This window comes from Lotus japonicus, chromosome 3, assembly GCF_012489685.1.
Source record: "Lotus japonicus ecotype B-129 chromosome 3, LjGifu_v1.2".
NCBI lineage: Eukaryota > Viridiplantae > Streptophyta > Magnoliopsida > Fabales > Fabaceae > Lotus > Lotus japonicus.
The window spans coordinates 9,554,834-9,575,356 of NC_080043.1; the positions used below are offsets into that span (position 1 = coordinate 9,554,834).

The 20,523-nt window shown below is 36.0% G+C and overlaps 1 long non-coding RNA gene across 16 annotated transcripts; it reads right to left on the reverse strand.

The window, feature by feature from the left end:
• Positions 1-772: 772 nt before the first annotated feature.
• LOC130748154 (uncharacterized) lies at positions 773-5,668 on the reverse strand. 16 transcript variants are annotated; one of them, XR_009022607.1, is made up of 11 exons: positions 5,197-5,667; positions 4,587-5,087; positions 4,356-4,431; positions 4,070-4,132; positions 3,822-3,996; positions 3,562-3,650; positions 3,428-3,464; positions 2,988-3,134; positions 2,557-2,828; positions 1,723-1,801; positions 773-1,202 (listed from the first exon to the last, which is right to left on the reverse strand). It is a non-coding gene; the product is annotated as an uncharacterized LOC130748154 (long non-coding RNA). The 16 variants fall into 16 exon arrangements; XR_009022616.1 differs by having other exon boundaries at positions 4,070-4,843; positions 5,001-5,064; positions 5,197-5,668; XR_009022613.1 differs by having other exon boundaries at positions 4,070-4,869; positions 5,001-5,064; positions 5,197-5,668.
• Between the last annotated feature and the right edge of the window lie 14,855 nt (positions 5,669-20,523).

Sequence of the window (20,523 nt, forward strand, 5' to 3'; positions counted from 1 at the left end):
ACTTATATTATTTGATTAAGTAAAGGGAGAAACTTAGATCAAGTTCCTTAAATCCATTTCATCAAGTTTACCAATCATGTGATGACACATGTGCAACTATTTCTAAAAATAAATGTCATTTATTAAGAATTTATTGTCAAAATTTGAAAAATAACACATAAACTTGATGAAATGGAGGTAAGGAACTTAATATGAGTAAATTACCATTTACTACACACCAACCTTGAAAATTTATGTCAATCCACAACTTCATATACATTGAGATAGAAAACCAACATTCTTCTTTCTCTTTTCTCCAATATTATGTACATAAATTAATTAATTTCATCCAAAATTTATTTTGTTGATGGAATAAGAAAAAAATGAAAAGAATTTTTTAAGATTCCATAACTGTAACTTGCTATTAGTTAGTACTTAATTATATGTTTAATTAGGATACCACTTAGTGCACTAACAGTGAGATAGTCCCCCGGCACGACTGTAAGATATCTGGTTAAAACCGAAAAAATTAGGATGCCGCTTGATTTGATTAATTTTATAACTCACCAGTGAGAATTTTGTGGGGTATTTTCTACTTTGATAATGACTATGGCAGTGTACAGAAAAAAATTAGATTTATTTTTAGCAACTTTCTTTAATAATGGAGTACATATCACATTACTATTACTCATAGGATTTAACAATTTCACTGGAAACTAATTAACATGCTCAACAAATGCTTATAAAAAAAAAAAGACATGCTCAACAAATGAGAGTGATTGTAACAAAAAAAGAAAGGCATGTAACAAAAAAAATACAAATGAGAGTGATAAACAACATAAACTGAATTTATGTCAGTAATTTCTCCAAGACATAAAATCTGATCATTTATATGAATATAGTTTAAAATAAAGAAATATCAACTTGGGCAAAATAAAAAATCAGTTGTGAAACTCTTTCTGTGCAGGGTCCAAGTGATCAAGTGTCTACTCCATGGCCTCAACATCATCCATTCTTCTATGCACCACCAGTGTTTAAGCACAGAAGATCAACCCACTTTTTTCGCAACCGTGATATTCTCTTGCAGCTCATATACATAGGTAGGCATGGACCGTACGACAATTGAACAAACAAATAGCATCATCTAAGTGTTTTCCTGCTGCTGCCGCCTCTATATGGCTTTGATCACTTCTCCAAAAAATTAATACTTCCCTTTTACTTTCCTTTTTAATTTAATGCAAACACAAAAGAAAAATAAAAAAGAGATTCTAGGTAAGAGTTTATAATTTTTGCTCATAAAAGATATATAAGCAGAATAATTAAACAAATTAAACAAACATGTATATATGACATAATTTAAGAAACAAACTTAAAAAACTACTGAGAATTCAGACACCACTAATATAAGGTATATTCTATATAGCCTCTTGTAATTTTTTATCCAAAACTGTGTCTAGACCTTAATAAACTCTAACCCCTCTTTTTTGACCTCCCAATTTCCACTTACTCAAGCTGATCTTACCTAAAAGATAAGCTGATCAATACCTCAACTGATTTTCATTTGGAAGTATAATTTACTCTGAAATGAGTAATGCTATCTAATTAAATGTATCATTTTATTTCACAGTATAATTTATTATACTGTGAAATAATTATTGTAGCTATACAATTGGACAAACACGTTCTTAATGCAACAGCCATATATAGGAGTAATAGATTTAATAGGTATGGAGGTGAACTTACAGCTTCCATTAGCTTTCAATACGATCTCTGGCTGATTCTGAAGCATATGGTAGTACTGCCCCACAAAGTAAGTCCCAACCTGAATCAACACATAAAACACAGGTTATAGAGAAAGCAGGTGGATTTGATGGTTTTACAAAAGGAAGAGAGAGAATAGAGTACAGGGAAGGATAAATTTCAAAATGTAAATCACTGCATACTTTTTTGAAACTACTACTACTAAAATGTGGAACAATTGAAGGTGAAGTACAAACCATCCCCAATCCAACCTACAATTTGGCCACTCATTATGTGAAAGTTAGTTTGACGGTAATTTTCTGATATCCACTAAATAAAGTTGAGTTTATAATGCATCAAAATTTCTACTGTCGTTCCTATTTTCATTAGCAGAGACTAAATCAAATTGCATGATCATAAATCTTGTGCAGTACTCTCCTTTCCAATTCATTCACCATTGGTTAATAAATAGGCCTATCCAATAGAATATAATGCCTTCAATGTTTATTTTAAAACAGTCAATACTCAATTCAGATTCACAATTATATGTTGCATTGAATCACAACCGTTGGCTGCTACAAATGAGGTAGCAGCATCATATATTGCCACCATGGAATATCAGCCAGTATCATGCCAAATTAGCAGCTGCTGGTGCAGCTACTAAATGAAAAGGTGGGGCAAAATCTTTGTCCTCTGTTAAGGCCAAATCCCATAGCCCAGACATTTTCAAAGAAACTCAACATTGTTCCATACATGGCTTGAACTAAAATAACATGTTAGTCGCTAAAGAAGAAGTTACAGAACATGATTGTACCTAAAAAAAAAGAGAATATTAACCTTGGCAAAAATTGGAGTGTGATTCCTTTCATGTAGATATAGTGCTACGACACAATCTGGGGTACTATTTCATGATTGAATTATAAAATTAACCATACTGTACATTCAAGAGGATATCCTCTATTGAAGGGTGACTACTGGAAACATTGCTGAGACAATTGATGGTGATCTGAACTGCAGTCTTCAATGATTTGTATGTGCAAGTTCCCCTGAGAGAAGGATCGGTTGTGCCACTTAGTGTTGGTGATGCAGCTTCTGAAAAACCTCTCCAACTAACATGATAAAAAGGAAATTAACCATAGGAAAAACCATTGTCTTTGACCATGTCATATTAAATGGGGCAAAATCATATAATTATGAAAGATCAATATCTATGGTTTATAAGTACTTAATTTAGAGATATCTAACTGAGAGTAAAATGCCATGGATACCTCATATTTTAGCTCCTCTACTTGTGGCACAAATTTCTCTATCTTTATATTTTTACCAATTAGCTCTGCATTTGGTACTCAAATCAGCCATTATACCCCCCTCTTGGTTATGGCCCTCATTCATCTTTTCCGGGTCCTAGCAACAATCTAACATATCGGACAAAAAAATGATATGACATTAGTATTTGCCTTTACCATATTGACCAAGTCACACCCACTTCTATAACAAAATTCTACTACATAGACAACTTATTTCCATATAAAAAGAACAACATATTCAGATCGGCTATTGACACCACACATGTGAAATTTGCATGTCAATTAAGAAGAATGAATGATAATCTAAATGGTTGAGATGAGATGAGGGGGGAATTTGGCCATTCAGCGACGACATGAACAACCCAAGTGGGTAAAGAGAGAGCTAACCCTTTGGTTCTTACCAACAATGAAGGTGATGATGGTGATGAATGACACCGCCTGAAATAAAATGTGTAGAAGATATATATACCCACCAAATAAGAGCCACGATATGAAAACCCATAACGAAGAGGCAAAAAGAAGTAAAAATGGATACCTAATAACTATCCTCTCCATACTGCATGAATAAGCACCATGGCTCCCCGGTTTTCCACACTCTCAATGTTAAAAATTCACCTGTAGAGTCTGTAAAAAGAGATCCAGGAGCGAGTTAAGCAAATCCAAGCATGTACATGTTTTGACAGAAATGTTGATGAAATTGTGGAAATGATAAGTAAGGACTGAATCCTTATTCAACAGTAGAATGAAAATTTGTGATACTGGGGTTCATTTGACTCTGCCCAGCAAAAAGGTTACCATGTGAATATAGTTGGCTCATATCTGTTGATTGTTGCCATACAATTGGCCATCAATGTGGGTCACACCAGAGGATGGGGAAAAGAATTGTGTACTAATAAGTAAATGCACAACAGACTAAATTCATAGATCACCATTCTCATAAGGCTTTTGAGTCGGCCTGTGCGAGTGCGACCTACACAGAATTAAAATACAAATGTATCAGAGGCTGAATATAAAGAAAAAGATCAAAATTATTTTGGCCATACCATGCCCAGCTGCACCAAGGATCAGCCCCCATGAAATGCAAGAGGTTGAATAGATCTTCTAAGCTATTTTGCAACAGTTAAGAAGTTACTTAAGAAAAGAAATATGTAAACAACAAAAATTATTTGAAAGTATAAAAATCAAGAAAACTATGCCTTTTTTCCATTACATGTGAAATTGATCAGGAACATTTAAAAGTAGATAACATTGGTAAAAATCAGAAGTGACTTCTTTTTTCAGTTTGCACCAACTCCAAACGGAAGTATGGTGGAAGAACAGGAGCAGTACCTTGGGTAAAATTTATAATAGTTTCTGAAAAAAACATATTTCTTGCATCACGGAGCTTGAAAAAATTCTCCAAAACCTGCTTGATTGTAAAAGGAAAATGGAAAAAAGAAAAAACTAATCCTCGAATCCAAATGCGACAAAAAGAAGATTATATGAATTATAAAAGATAAGTACCAAGAGTTAAGTTAAAATCGAAGAAGACAAACAAACACTAAAGGGATTTGAAGAAACCTGGTATTAGAGGGCAGCAAGATCAGAGAATTTGAGAGTCTGTTCAGTTGCGTGCACTTCTCTCTCATGCTTCCTCTCTATTACTCTTTCCCCTGTTGTTCCTTTCTCCGCCGCAGGCAGGGGCTGCGCATCCCATATACAGCCATCTCACACATCTCGACTGCTAAAGGTTGCCTAATTTTCGAGCACTAAAGAATGAAATTGCCGAGACGAAAGAATGTGAGTTCGAAGAACCTTTCTGGTCGCTTCAGCGATGCCTATGGTGAAGGCAAAAAAACGCTAGCTGAAGCAACGATTGGAAACGGCGTAATTATTTGATTAGAAACGTTAGTCTTAATGCAAGTTATAAAGATAAAAACATAAGAACCGAAATTTAAGAAGATTGCATTAGAAAAAAAAGGAAAGAAACCACACCTACTCTGCTACCCATTGCAGTCCTTGAGGATTCATGTTCTGTACACCCAATTTCCAAGCTTGTCTGAAAAGAAAATGCTCCAAAACCTGCAAATTAGGCATGGATTCAATGCAAAGCCAATGGAGGCGGAGGATCCGACAGTGCCACCATCGGAGTAAAGGATTCAGACTAATCAAACAGGGAAAAAAACGATACCTTGCGACAATGTTGAAGTCGTCTTGGACATCTCTCTCAACATCAAAATTTCAAAGCACAAAGTAGTTGATGCCGCCGGAGCTGATCTCTCTGATGCAGACAATCAGACCAAAGGGGAATGTACAGAGCGAATGAAACGATCACTCACCTTTATACCGGAACAAAACGAATGGGGGTTTGAAGAGGGGGTGGAATTGAAACGGAAGCCTTGATTGCGGAATGAAAACAGATGAAAAAGGAGAATCCAACTCGCGATCTGTTATGAATGTGGTCGATTGGGTTTCTCCTTCAAGCCGTCGTTGTTCACTGCTTCTCCATTGGCAGCAAGAGCAAGCTCGACGAACATGGGGAAGGGCTGAAGCGTGATTCAGCGAGAACTTTATTTTAGAGACTTTGAGAGTAACGGCAAGGAAGAATAAAAGCTAGAGACGAAGCGCTCCAAAATAGAAACGCACGGTGAGGGATTTTAGAGAGTCGATGATTCTTTTTAAAGACGGAGATTGCTGGAGGATTTGGATGGCCAAGATTTGATCCGTAAATAATAACTTAATGTGAATCAATGGCTGAGATTCAATCTAAGTGAAATAAAATGGACTTTTACCAAAATATCCATGGTCAAGCTTCATTGCCTTTAAATTTATTTGTTGATTGACATATTTACCCCTAAAGCTGCTAAAACTCTTCCTTTATAGAGTTTATAGATAGATAGATAGATAGATAGATAGATAGATAGATAGATAGATAAGTCACATATTAAAAATTATATCCTTTTCATAAAGTAATTAAGTTCATCGCCGCACTAATTAAATCTGGGTGTGTTCTTGGTGTATTTACCCATCCTTTATTTTAGCAGATCACATTAATATTTGCTTCAGCCATTTTTTTCAATTTGGGCTGCTTTCTCATTTGCTAAGGCTGCATTTAACTCTGCCTTGGTCAATTCCTAAACATTTTTCAATTTCAATTCTGCTTCAGTTTCATGTAAATACGAAAGATGAACTTAACCTTAACAACAAATATATAATATAAACTAAGAAAAGTAACAGTAGCCATACAGAGAAAGGGAGAAAACACTAGTAAATCACTCAATTGCAGAAGTGCAGTATTATAACAGTGGAAAAGAAACTTGGAATTTGTTTTCTGATATTCTTGGACAAAAAACAGCCTAATCTCACCTTGCTCAGATCCAAAATACTGTTAAGAAGACAGAGCAGGGCGGTTAAGCATTTTCTTATTTTGGTAACTGTTGAATATTGTTCATTTGTGAGACAATCATCAGATATAAGGACATCAAGCAACCCAATAACTGTTGCCATAGGTGTCCTCAGTTCATGACTGTAAGTAACACACAAGAAAGAGAAAACCATGAAGCACATATGTCAACGCTCAAATGAAATATCATATTAAATGGAAAGATAAAGTAGTTTGTGTCCAGCTTTATGAACAGACTCTAGTTTATAGCGAATCAGTGAAGATGTTTCAAACTCAACCAGTTTTTTTGAAATCATAAAATATGTAAATTTAGTTTCTTAGATTCCTTGAAGGCTCAAGCCATTGATCAGCTGATGGATAAATTTTTCTTTGCTCTCTATATTACAGATTAGATCATAAATTAGATAAAGCAAGCTCCAACTTTTTTATGTATCTCCAAAACTGAACTTGAAAAACCAACCTCATGTTGGCAAGGAATTGACTTTTGTAGTTGCTTGATGCCTCTGCTTTCCTTCGTGCTTCCATTTAACTTATCAATTCTGCTCTTAGATTCATTTCCTTTGATTCTCAGTTTGTCAATATCAAAATGCAAACACATCCGAGACACTGGTCAATCTGGTCAATCCTTATTGTTTGTATCACAGAAGAATAAAAAAAATATGATTAAATCATGTTGATAATCTAGATGGAGAAATGAAAAACTTTACAACAGAGATGGGATCCTGACTCCAAATTTATGCTATTCTCCAAAATAGACTTATCACTATTGACAGACATAAAAAGCAAGAAACTTTTTAAGAAACCAACCTCAAAAATCAATAATCTATTCTCCTATAAAGACAATTGGGCTTCTTCTATGTTGCTGAAACTTAGCCTCTTCTCAACTTGTCAATCTTAGAAGTCTCGAATGTTATTAGCAGATACTAATACTTGGTTGCAAGGGATTCAAAGTTTTTGATGAAGGAACCACTCTATCTGCTCCTATCCGCATCGAGGAACTCAAATAAATAAAAAGCATAGTGTAAGTACTATGAGATCAGTAATATTCAACAAAGTAGTATCAATGAGATGAGAACATTAAACATGACAATCAATCCTTTCTCCACCTAAATTATCTAAGTTGGTCAAGTAAACAACAGGCTTTAGTTTTTCACCAACAAGTGGTTTATACCGTACAATCATCCCATCAGTTTTATCTTGTTTGGATGATACCATCTCACTTATTTTTTTAGGATTTCAGGAGAATGTTTTAAATGTACTTTGGTATGCATATATAGAAAACAAACATCACGGAATCAAGAATGTTAACTAAAGAAGGTTCAACCCCAAAATATTATCATTTTTCAAAATACTTAACATATTAGAAGCAACCATATTAGCTATCAAAATCACAGCTAGTGATTCAATATTTTTCAAATTATAGGTATATAGTGTAATTTGAATATGGCTGAACTTAAATAAACCTATCCATGATTATTTCAAAGATGGAGTTCTAGAAGAAACACTAAGTAAATAACATACTTATAAAGTCTAGCAAATAACTACCATTTGAATTTGTAAACGAAACCAAATATACAGCTCAATGGTTCAAGGAAAATCTAGTGGTAGTGATTCACCTTTTACTACCCGTTCATAATACATATTAGAATCACAGATCCAGAAACAGCAAACCTTCTGCGAACCCAACCAAAAGCGCCGAAAAGCAAGGGCGTGGCCTCAGAACTAAGGATGTCTTATTTACACTATGTTTGATTCAAAGGAGTGGGAGGGGATTGAAAGCAAGGGCGTGGCCTCACATAGTATGTTTGCCCTTCTCTCCTTCCACAGTCCATCCCTATTTCTGTTGATCTTCCAATTCTTCCCTTTGTTTTCTCCCACTCCAACCTCTGTATCTCTATCCAACCCTTCTTTTTCTGCCTCATCTACACTTCCAAGTCTTGGAAATTCCTCTCCACTATATTTACCGTCATCAGTTACTAGCAATCACACTTTTTCTCCTAGTCCTACATAACCTCTCACACTCTAGTCTAACTCTTTCTACCCCATGCAAACTCTCTTCCAATTTGAAATTGTTAAGCCTCAACTGCATCCTACTTTTGTGATCACTAACTGTTGGGAAACAACAGAGCTGAAGAAAAAAAATAAAACACAATCACAACACAAGAAAATTACGTGGAAACTCCAAAACCGGAGAAAAAACCACGACCGTTGTCTAAACCGACAATATGTGAAAATTGTTACAACACATAGACTTCTCTCACTCTCACCCCAATGCCCCAGTACAACCACACTCTCACAAAGCAAATATTAAACTAAGTCAGATATAAGCTTAAAGTGCTACTGACTGGTGCATCTAAAAACAAAGAACCTAGGTCCAATATATAGCCTTGGTCTCCCCCTTGTTTCACCACACTAAGCGATGTGGGACTTCTCCAATAGCTAATTTTTAACCTCCTTCTTTATTTTAGAAAGTTGGGCAATGTGGGACTTGACAATCAACCCCAACACTAACATGGGAACCTCAAGCATTAAAAGCCACCTGTTAGAACTCACTGAAACATAGTATTACAGTAAGAGTTTCCTATTTTTGGGCCGATCAGACTTGGTTCTTAGTCCCTCTACCTTCTAACAAAACTGCAATAGGCTATAAATGAGTGTTTCACGTAAAGTAAAACTTAGATGGTTCTATAAATGAGTATAAAGCCCATGAAGTGGGTAAGGCCCCGTTTGGAAAAACAGCTTAATTAAGTATTTATGGTCATAAGCGATTATTCATAAGCTATTTTTTAAAAAATTTATTGAAATAAATTAAAAATAAGCTGTATATAAGCATAAGTTGTTTTTCATAAACTATCCTGAGTAGCTTATGCAAATAAGCTGAAAATAGCTTATGGAAGGTCATAAGTTGTTTGCATAAGCCCTCCCAAACACTGGCATAAGAGTTTATGCTGTCAGATAAGCTCAAATAAGTTCTTCCAAACTGGGCATAAGGGATTAAAAATATTTGATTTGAAGTTTGTTATTTAATTTCCAGCCATGCTACAAGTAATTTTGAATATTCAATGATCACAATTGTATTTACTAATCATCATATTTCAGTACTATTCGTGCTGAAGGCCAACTACAGTCTACAGATTTGTTTATCCTTACTTCATTGGCAAAAGTGAAAAATCCAATTTTATTTGCTGAATTGAATAGTAGGAAGGAGGAGTTCTGTAGTTTAATGGGGCCTAGTGAGATATCACATGCTATTCTAGATGGTGTGTAAGTTTATCAAGGGTTAATTGGGACTTGAAAACTCATAGAATAATGATATATACACACCTCCTTATTTATACAATTTATTTCCACCTATTTTATTTCTATCTCTCTCCTCTTATATTTTATCACATCTTATATTTTCTCTCTTTTACTTTTTATTTTCTTCCTATCTCTCTCCTCCTCCTCCACCTCTTTCCACCTCAATTTAGAGATGTGGACAAATAATTATTGGCTGCTTGAGTAGTTTTTTTTCGCGCGATGCGCGGTTACCAATAGGGATGGCAGAGAAGCCCGAACCCATGGGCACCCGACCCGACCCGACCCGATTTCTTGGGTGAAAACCCGAGTTAAATGGGTTCGGGTTCGGGTTCGGGTTTTACCCGATCACTTTCGGGTTCGGGTTTGGGTTTGGCCAAACCCGCACCCGAACCCTACCCGAACCCGGATCTGTATAAGTGAAACCTAAGTATTCTGCTTATGCAGTACAATATATGCAGCATCTTGCATATTAATTTAACAGTAACATGGCAATTACAATGTTACATTACATAATATAGCTCTCTTCACAGTCTTTTTCAGGTCGGGTTTCCGAGTTCAACTGTTTGTTTGAGGTTGTGTGCGGGTGTGGGTACGGGTCGGGTGAACCCGAAACCCAATGGGTTCGGGTGTGGGTTTAAGTTCACCACCCATTTCGGGTTCGGGTGCGGGTGCGGGTGTGGGTTTTTGATTTCGGGTTTGGGTTTGGGTTTGGCAAAACCCGCACCCTACCCGACCCATTGCCATCCCTAGTTACCAAGTGTTTTTTTCTTATAAAGTTTAATGTGATAAATTTTGTTCTATTAAAAATACCAATGAGTCATGAAAATATGCATACTGCCTATTTTTACCTTCCTTATCGGCATGTAGTTTTGAGTAAGTACAAATTTAGTTCTTTAACATTTATTTTCATTCTTTTGTTCTCTGACAAAATTTAATTTACAACTTTATTATATTTTTATTTCTATTAAAAAAATGTCAGAAGTATGAGTAAAGTGCAACTATTATATTGATACACAACAATAGCACAATCATAAAATTTTAAATATGTATTCTGAAATTATGTTTCCTTTTATCACATTAGTGAGAGGAAATCAAAATGTCAATTTTATTAATAGCATTCGAAAATTTCAAATATCAATCTAGAAGTTTAAAAGAAACTATAAGGTGGCCACTAGGGTGGACCATTATTATTTTGGTCCACCGGTGCACCAGGGGTACTTTAAACTTTGCCCCTTCCTCTCATTTTCCCTTCCACTCTCCCCTCCCCATCCCTGCCAGAGAAGAGAAGTAGCAACCACCACCTTCTTGCTTTGATTTAACGTGGTGCCAAACATGTTGTCTCTGTTTGTGATCATCATGTCCTTTTGAGAGAGGACCCAATAACTAAAAACACAATCTTCAACCAGAAATAGGGAAACCCAGATTTGAGAACCAGATTAAACTAGTTCTGAAAACCCAGATGAGAGCAAGAGCAAGCGTCGTCACTCGTCACCTTCTTCCCCACATCGCCGATCTTGTTCAACCATGCCACCGCTTCTCCACATCGACCCTCACCAGCGGCGCAAATCCCCTTGGAAAAACAAATCAGATTCTGGGTTTTAGCTTCATCTTGTTCCCCTCTTTCTTTTGATGATTTCGAATCTAGGGTTTCTGGAAAAAAAAATCAGATTTTGGGTTTTAGCTTCATCCTCTTCCCCTCTTTCCTCTTCCCCTCTTTCTTTTAATTGTTTCGAATTAATGGTTTCTGGAAAAAAAATCAGGTTCTGGATACCGTGTGGAGGATTGGAATAACTATTGTGAGTCGACAGTTGGGTCTTGGGATAGGAAATTTGCTGATCCTACGCCATTTCCGGCCTGTGCGCCCTCCTCTCCGCCTTCTGCTACACCGAGTTCGCCGTCGACATGCCTGTCGCCGGCGGCGCCTTCAGCTACCTCCGCGTCACCTTCGCCGGTAGTGAAGGGGCCACTCGGAGAAATGGAGGCTCACGGTGCCTTCTTCCCCAGCCACCGACAGTACAGTGCTTTCCAGAAGCAAGCAGCGTGAGAGAGAGGCTGGGTGTTGGATTAGGTTGAACATCCATTCACATTTATGCCCTTTTAACTTCCATTCAATCTTGACCGTTAATTCAAGGAATATTCTAAGAATCTTAGATCTAATGGTATTTGATCAATGGTCCACCCATGGACCAAAAAAAAAGTTCCCCACCCTAGTGGGAATCAAACTTATAAGGCATCAATGATGATTATATATAATACAGGGTGGAGCACCATGGCAACATATGAAAGTATATCTTAATATATAAAGTGTCATAGTTGAATGCTAATAGAAAGCATACAGACAAGTTGTTCTTGTTGCCAGGTCACTGGTCTTCCATGGCTGTTCTTAAGGAGAACGATATGATGATCAAGTCTTGCTAAATTGACATATCCTATACTCTGCAACATCAAATAGATTAGAAAAGTTTAGGGAAAAAACTGAGGGGACTTATATGATGTCTGATGCATTGTCTGGTAAATTTGACAAAAGCATAAAAGAGGATACATGCTAATAGGATGTGATAAAAATCATAATCAGAAATATTGATAAAAACCAATTTAATATATTAAATATAGGGTTAAGTGTCATATTAGTCCTTGTCTTTGTGTCGTCGTCTGATCTAGGTCCCTCGCCGGAAAAATTATTGTAAATAGTCCTCATCTTTGAAATTTTTTTGGAGCGGATCCTCGCCGGAGGTTGGAGTTCCGACGAGTGATGATTTAGATTGCTAACTGGGATAAAAATGCTTACGTGGATAGTAAAAATAAATAAAAAATAAAAAATAAAATACAAGTCAGTAAATTTAATTTAATTAAGAACCCAAATTAATTAAACAAACTTTTGAGAAAAACAAATTTTCTACCCTCTTCGTCATCATCTTCTACCGTCTTTCTTTTTGAAACTAACATCGTGACACTCACATAAACATGATACATGGATAAGAACTAGGAAATTGCAACATACAGTTTGCGGAGGAATTTACGGTGCACAATTGAATGCTTGTGTAAGATTACACAAGCTACTTTTGACCTATGATAGCAGGTTTAGCAGATTTTTTTTAAAAAAAATCAAAAAACATATATATTAGTAAATTAGTTAATGAAGAATTATGTTAATTATTCATAGTAAAAAAAATATTAATTATTCCATATGTTCTTCCTCCTCCATCACCACCTGCCCAGAAAGATCCCATCTTCAAACCGTAAAAACCCAAAAAATGAAGAAAAAAAAATCTCAAGATAAAAAACCCCCAAATACATTATTAATTGGATATATTCATCCACCAAACCCAGAAATTCATCCTAGCACAAAATAATGACCCATTTGATTTGACACTGTCCATCCCTTCCTCACCTCCAACCTCCAACATTCCTCACCTCAGATCCATCCCAGAAATCTTCATCTTCCTCACCTGCAATCTTCATCTTCCTCAACTTGCAACTTTCATACAATAACAGTCTTTCAATTTTCGGTCATTTGCAATTTCTATGACAAGTACAAAATTTACTCTTATCACAACAAGCAACATAATTAAAACTAGACAGCATCGTGTATGATTTGCTCCATCTCTTCTCCCCAATTCTCCATCTGCATTCCCAGCCTCACCACCCCATCTTATTCTCGTTGCAAAGAGAAGCCTACAACATTATTCAAAAGCTATTATCAATCTTTTTCTACAAAAATAAAATACCCATTTTAAAACACACAGGATACATGAAAAGAGATGGGAAAAAATTCAAACTTTTCATCTGGAGTTGTTAAAAAAAATCAGAAAACAAAAAAGTTCCCTCCCTTCCTCCAAATCTGCAGAAGCAACCCAATCCCCAGAACCCAATCGGAACCCACCCCCATAACCCCACCGCAACCCAAAATACCAAAAACCAACCCCACCCACAGACAACCACCCCCACCGATCCAAAACCCACAACAACCCGAAGAAGAAGAAGAAGAAGCATACTTCAACCTCCAGATCCAAACCCCTGAACAAACCCTCATACCAGTTCAAGACTTTGGCTATAAAAAGCTCCTACCTTTTACTTGTGTATGTTAAATTTTTCCACAGTTTGCACTCTAACTCCAAAACATCAAGGAATTTTCACCCTCAAACTAACATTTCGTTGTAGTATGTCTTTGGTTCAAGACTGCAAATGTCTTTCCCCCTCAAACTGACATCGTTCTAGACTGTAATAGAGTATGTTTTTGGTTCAACATTTGTTTGCAAAACCGTTGATGCTGCGAAAGAGGTAATAAGCAAGGTCTATTTTTGAGCATCGAATCTTTCATCAATTCTAATCTGTAACAAAATTTCTCCATCTTCTTATCTTCCTCCCTCTCCCACCATATCCACCCAACCACCTACAACCTCAACCCCAATAGAGCCCTCAATCTCTGGGTCTTCTTTACTTCCTCCTCGCACCTCCGCCATTCTCATGGAGCCACCGTGACAGATCCCAGCCACCACGCCGACATACATGGTTGGGGATCTTCGATCTCACCGTCCTTCTCTCGGATCTAGATGAAAAAGATGGAGAAGAAAGTAGATCTGGATGAAGAAGAACCAGACTCAGACGAAACCTGAACTTGATCTTCTTCTTCGGCTGCTGACGGAGGTTGATGTTGTTCCTCTGAATCGGAGGAGGAGGAAGACGGATCTGGGAGAAGAGAAGGGGGTTTCTGCTGCTTCTTTGCCATGGAGGACGGTGATTTGAGATTTTAGGTTTTGGAGCAGAGCAGAAGAAACGACACCAACAGGCAGGAGGAGAGGACGAAGAAAAGCTTAACCAGAGGAGGAGGAAGAATAAGGAGGAAGAAGAATGAGAGGGGAAAAAGGGGGATCAGATATGAACCCTAATTTGGATGATTGGGGATTTGGGTTAATTGGGGTGAATTGGGATAAGTTTGGGGGGAAATTAATTTACTTGATTAGATTAGGGTTATAATTAAAAGTAGGTTAATTTTGTTTAATAAATCTGACTTGTAATTTTTTTTATTTTTTTATTTTCTTTTTAATTCCACATCAGCCAACTTAACACAGTCAGCTTGCCATTTAAGCACTCGCCGGAGCTCCGAGCTCCGACGAGGATTCGCTCTAAAAAAAAATTCAAGAGTAAAGTACACTCACCCCTCTCAAGGTTTGTTAGAATTACACTCCACCCCATTCTTGTCTAAAATCTACACCCCACCCCATTTTATATAGATGCAAATTTAGTGACGAAAAATATTCTTCATTAATAATTAGTTATTATTTAAATTGTTAATCAATAATTTCAAAAAATATTTTCAATATAATCCAATAAATTTAAAAATGAAAACATCACAGTCCTCCTCATTCTCTCAATCGCGGTCTTCCTCCATAAATTCACAATGCAAATTCTGCAATAGCACACCCGATCGGTTTACAAACCATATCTCGAACATAGGGAAACATGCTTGTGTTTTCATATTTGGTAATAATTCAATTTTAATCAAAATAATCTCTTTATACCTCAAATTTTGAGAATTGGATTGTAGACCCAAAAAGCAAGACAAATGGGTGAAGAAAATAGAGAAACAAAATTAAGAAATATGAAGTGGATCGGAGGTTATTAGAACCCAACGATGCGGTGGAGCACCGCTTTTAACAAAATCCAACGACATCTTAAACCAACAGAGCGTTCGCTCGCAACTTAAAGGGGGTGAAGTTCACAAGAAGTAGTTGAACATGTAGCTTTGGGAATGTGCGATTCACGTTCTGTGGTTCAGGTCGCAACAAAACTTTGATGCATGGTGGTGCCATGGGGTTTCACATTCTGGGACAGTGGCCGTCGTGTTAAAGGGAGCAAAGGCTTGGTGGTGACCGTTTGTGGTGAGAAATATGATTTGGAGACAGATGGGACGTGGACTTAACAGACAGAGTGGATTGTTTTTTTAAAGGCTTAAAATCACTTTTGGTCCCCCACGAATGTACTTTGTGCAAGAATGGTCCCCAAACTTTAAAAATAGCACTCTAGGTCCCCCACGTTACCCTCCGTCAACAAAATTGGTCTTTCCGTCCAAAAACTAACGGTTCTAGGGATAAAGATGTAATTTTAAAAAATAATTGAAAAAATAAAAAAAAATGAAGAAACCCAGGAAATTCCACATCTTCTTCTTCCACCATATTCATCATTTTCTCTATCATGAAACCCAAAAACCCAAAAAGCTTCCAAATCACATAACTAATCTTTCTCTCTCTCTGAACTAATTACTGTTTCTTCTTCCCAAAGTAACAGAAAGGAAACATTAAACCCAGCAGCAACGTATGTGAAGATGATTTGAATTTAGATGAACCTTAACCCCCAATTTGAACAAACACCCATAAATTGCCCAGAAATTTGATCGAACTTAATTGGAGAAGAATTCGCCCAAAAATTTTGTTAAATCATCGAACTTTAACCCCTAATGCCTATTTGAATTTAGGTGGCTATGGTGTTTATGGGTTAGGGGTTAGGGATGTTGCTAATTCAAATAATGTCAACAATCTAGTTTCCAGACACGATGATACGATGATCATGTTTCTTTAATGTAAATGATACCAAGTCCAATCATCAATGGAGCTAGAGGACAAGTTTGCAAACGGTTTAAATCTTATTCATACGCTGATTGATAGAGGTGGCTATGGTGTTTATGGGTTTGGGGTTTTTGGGTTGAGATTATGATTTGAATTTAGATGGCTACCAGAACGATGGGATTTCAAGATTTAATGACGATGAAGAAGAAAGATTAAGATGATGATGAAGGACAAGGAGATGATGATGCATATGGAGAAGATGAAACTGATGCAAATTCATTTTTTCTAAGAAGCAATCTGCCACACAGGATAATCTCTCTCCTAATAAGCATACACATCAATTAAAGTGTGCCACATATGATATAAACGTTAGAAATTTGACGGAGTGACTACTTTTGTTAACGGAGGGTAACGTGGGGGACTCAGGGTGCTATTTTTAAAGTTTAGGGACCAATCTTGCACAAAGTGTATTCGTGCGGGACCAAAAGTGTTTTTAAGCCTTTTTTAAATTTAATTCAGTAAAATTATTTTCATAAATTAATGTATGATAGTGTATATGCATTAAACTTATTTAAATTTTAACTAATTAGTAATTATTTTTTATTAGTGACGAATTTGTTTTCGTCACTAAATTTTGCCTGTATAAAAAATGGGGTGGAGTGTAGATTTAAAAAAAGAATGGGGTGGAGTGTCATTCTTACAAACCTTAAGGGGGTGAGTGTATTTTACTCAAAATTCAAAGATGAGGACCATTTACAATAATTTTTCCGGCAAGGGACCTAGATCAGACGGCGACACAAAACCAGGACCAATTTGATTGAATAAACGATTTAGCAGCAATGAGAATGAGAAATAAAAAACTGAGGCAATTGTATAGCAATTGAACAGAATTTAAAACACTAAAATTAGGGGATGTCGTGGGGATAGCTTCTGCTCTTCCGTTTAATGGGGCTGGACAACTCGCGGATGATGCTCCACTGCTCCCCATAGTGAACTTATGCATTTTTTTTTTTGTTTGGTCCCCTGTTTCCTCTGTTTCTTATTTTTTGAATTATTTCCTTTACTGGTATCCATTCATGAGCACTGGCATGGCATCATGGGATTCAAGGCATGGATCACTAACAGCCTTGCCCTTCGTTTGACTCGATTTCCCTCCCTGGACACTGTGCTCTGGTTTGGTCATACTAAAAAAATTGAACATTTTCTACTAAAGTGAATTAGTCCAGTTCTTGTGATCACTGCACATTTTAGGGGTGCTGATGTTAAATTAAATGCTTTCAACTCCTTCATCCAAATCATTGATCTTGTTATGTAGGGAAGGGATTTTACTCAATCAGACCCCACCCCACACCCTTAGAAATTAAAGTACGAACCTGTCCTGCTAGAAAAATTTTAAAATCCACATGCCCCTTCGTCATCAACCCAAAACGTGCACACATTTTCAAATAGTAAGTCAAATTTTTAAAGAGCAATGACGTTTTAAACTATATTAAAATGATACAATAACGTTGTCTCAAACTATATTATAAATGATATTTTTTTTGAACTCTATTATAAATGATATTAATAATCTTGAAAACTTGTTTTATATTCTTTATCAATTTTTGGATTCTTACTTTTAAATTACACTTTTTAACTATCAAAAACCTTTCTCTTGAAAAAAGAATATTCTTTTCCTTTTAGTTATTCATTTTTTCTGATAAATATATCATTCTTTTGAAAGTAAATTTATCATATTAATATAATTTAAATATTAGTAATTAGTAAAAAGATGTAGATGAAGTATCAATTTAATATTTAGAGAAGAATAGAATAAACATTTATTAAAGGCCATGGTAAAAAAATAATTATGTGAAGTATGCATAAAAAGAGGCTTTGTACTCCTTGCTTCTCAGTGTTGCTGCTTTGGGTTTAGCAAGAAATGATGATTTCTTGAAAATTTGAATTGCATTGTGAACTGATAAATGAGGTAAAAATAGTGTTGTGAATGGTAATCACGTGTGTAGCACTTGTAAATATCCACGAGGGAAGCCATCATTGAAGTGCATTTGTTGTAACTCCGTTATTTCGTCTTTATCGTTCTTTCAAATATTCAGCAAAGACATTTTGCATGCAAGACTGAAATTTCTTTGTTTTTATCTTCTTTTATTTCTGGCCTCCTGTCGTACGTGTTTGTTATGCTTTTACGATTCAACTTAATTGTATTTATAAAAAGAGAAATTAGTTATATAATTCTTTTCCAAAGAGTTGATGGGTTGTGAATCGAGTTCTATTGTGTTCAAGTTGTGCTTAACTCATCATGTAGGAAGCTGTATTAAAAGAATCTTATCATAGTCCATTTAAGTAGGTGTTATAATTTCATAATTCTATTTTTATGCACCCGTTTCTCCCTTCATCCTCTTTGCTTTTGATTGCTCAACCCATGTATTTAATTTTGGATGATATATATGTGGGGACTACACCTTTTTCTTGTCAGCCATTGTAGAATGTGTTGAGCTATAATATGTCTCACATTGAGGGGCCGTTTGGTGACCAGGACAGGATATGATAGGACAGGATAATAATCATATCATGTTGTTATCTGTTGTTTGTTGCACCAGCAGGATATGATAACACTATCCTGTCTCCTATCCTATCCTGTCAATCATGTGTAAAAGTTATCTTGAGGGGGGAGCTAGAATAGAGCAGGATAGGATATCAGTTATATATTTTCTTTCAGTATCATAACTCCAAATTAATTTATTTTAATATTATATAATTTATAATTTATAATAATATTAATTAATAAATATAAAAATATTAATTTAAATAAAATAATAAATAAATAAAACTATTATTCATAAATAGTAAAATAGACTACTCACTTACAAATATTGATTTATTAATAATAATAGACTAATTTAATATTTTCATCTCCTATTATTTTAAAATTATTTATCTACTTATATAATAATTTAAATATAAAGTATTTTTGAAATAATAATATTTTTAATTTAGTTAATTTTTATTGTTTATCACGTGTCACAACTAAGTGAAAAACATTGATTACAAATATTGATTTAATAGTAATAAATTAATTTTTTATTTAGAAGTTAGACCCGGACACGTAATGTCTTAGTGGGGAGTTTTTAGAGAGGCATCTCAAAACATTCTAAGGAATGTAAGGTTGGGAATGTTTTTTAAGTTTATAAATTTTAGGGTTAATCGTCTACTTGGCCCCTGTGTTTGTCTCGCCGTCTGAAATTAGTCCCTCCCCGGAAAATTTACGAATTTGGGTCCTCTCGTTTGCAATAAGTCTGGAGCTCCGGCGAGTGATGAATGGGCACGCGGACTGGATAAATGAGGCCGACGTGTCAAGGAAAAAAATAAAATAAAAAAACAAATCAATTTTAATTAATGAAAATTCCCTAATTAACCCTAACATCTAACTAATCCTAATCAAAGTCCAAAAACTAATATCTATTTGTATAATCCCCCAATTTTCCCAATCTTCTCACATCAATTTAGGGTTCCTGCTATCCCCAAATTCCCTAGACTCGAACCTGTCTTCCCTACCCCCTTCTCTCATCGATTTCCTTCCCTGGACTCGAATCGCCTAGCTTTGTTTCGTTCTCATCGATCTCCTTCGTCTTTCTCCTCTTTTGTTGTCCTTCGTCTCGATCTCCTCCGATTTTTTCGTCATGAATGCTTCATCCGCATCCTCCTCTCGTTCCAGGCAAAGAAGTGCAGGTTGATAAGTGTCAATTTTACCTAATTTCAATGAGATATATAGACACTTATCCTTGTAAATTCATGAGAAACCTTGAGCAAATCTAATTTCTTTTGTTTAGAACTGTTGATTAGATGTACTTTAGGATAGAATGTGCTTAAACTTGATTATGATCTTGATTTGTGTTTAAGGAATGAAGATTCAATGAAGAAGACAAATTTTGGCAAGAAAATAGGAATTTGAAGATGCCCAGGGCGCCCAGCGGTATGCAGAGGCCGCTCAGCGCCCAAGGCGGTGGCAATTACACCTCTCTGAAGTAACTGGCCGCTCAGCGGCCAAAAAGAGGCGCTCAGCGGCCAGGCCCGTGACAGCACATTATAAAAGGCTCTTTTCAGATCAAAACAGGGGATAACTGGGTTTTTGGAGAGAGAATTCGACAGAGAACATAAAGGGAAGGAACTTAGAGCTTAGGTAAGCTTCCATCGAGCTGGAGCTACGCCGAAGTCGGCACGGATCATCACTTCCATCCTATTTCTCTTG